This window comes from Meleagris gallopavo, chromosome 15 (assembly GCF_000146605.3).
Source record: "Meleagris gallopavo isolate NT-WF06-2002-E0010 breed Aviagen turkey brand Nicholas breeding stock chromosome 15, Turkey_5.1, whole genome shotgun sequence".
Lineage (NCBI taxonomy): Eukaryota > Metazoa > Chordata > Aves > Galliformes > Phasianidae > Meleagris > Meleagris gallopavo.
Genome location: NC_015025.2, coordinates 17,314,817 through 17,315,839, shown reverse-complemented (window position 1 = coordinate 17,315,839; position 1,023 = coordinate 17,314,817).

Below are 1,023 nucleotides of genomic sequence, written 5' to 3'. Positions count from 1 at the left end.
TGTAAATGTGTGATACCGTTCTGCTTCTCTTTTATGAAGAGATCTCTGAGCTTTGTAGATCTATTACAGCACATTGGCCTGCATATGTGGCAGAGCTTGGCTGGAGTGCAGGGTTGCTTCTGTACTGCTGAAATCTGGGAATCTTCTTTTACAAACCTAGAAATGTATGAGGTGGTGCTTCTACACAGACATTGTGGTCAACGCATTGGAATTAGAATGTGCTTTTGATTCATGGATTCCTGAAATGAAGAAGTTTTCCAGGGATGCGCAGGTGAATGGTGGTGTCACTAAACCTCTTTGTCAGTGAAATGAACTATGAAGAAGAGAAATATGTTTTAAGATCCGGTTCACTTCATTTGAATTATCCTAATAGCCGAAAAGGTTTTCCCATTAACTGTCTGTGTTGGTTTATACTTCAGGGCAGAATCATGCCAGCAATTATAAAAATGCAGGTATTTGTTGTACAGCTCTCTACAGGGTGACTGTTTTTCACCTTTGGTGCCGGGGGTAGATACTTGTCTTGCTCCGTGTTCTATGAGCCTTGGCTTACTGGAGATGCAGTGCAGATGAGTTTAGAGTGCTTTGCAAGGAGCACATATCCCTGCTCATACCTCTCCTGCTGGGGAAGGGCAGGTCCTATATTCCTGTGTTAAGGCTGCAAGGATAAAACTGCTGCTACTGAAGGTCAAGGGAGGAAGTATGCAGTTACTAAGGCTTTGAGCAGTAAGGTGGAGAGCTCTTCTCGTCGTTAAGAGAGGCAGAGGGCTGCGCTCTCCCTGCTCATCACCTCCTTGCCTATCAAGAAACAGAGATGTCCTCATCTGATGGCTGCCGATCTATCTGAGGGCGGGGGTCAGGAGGAGGGAGCCGGGCCCAGCGACACGGCCAGGGGCACAGCGCACCGACAGGAGCACGGAGCGTTCTGTGCGAACAGAAGTAACTTCTTTACGGTGAGCGTTGCAGAGCTGGGCACCCAGACAGGCGGTGGGCTCCCACCCGGTCATACCCAAACCGAAAGCCTGA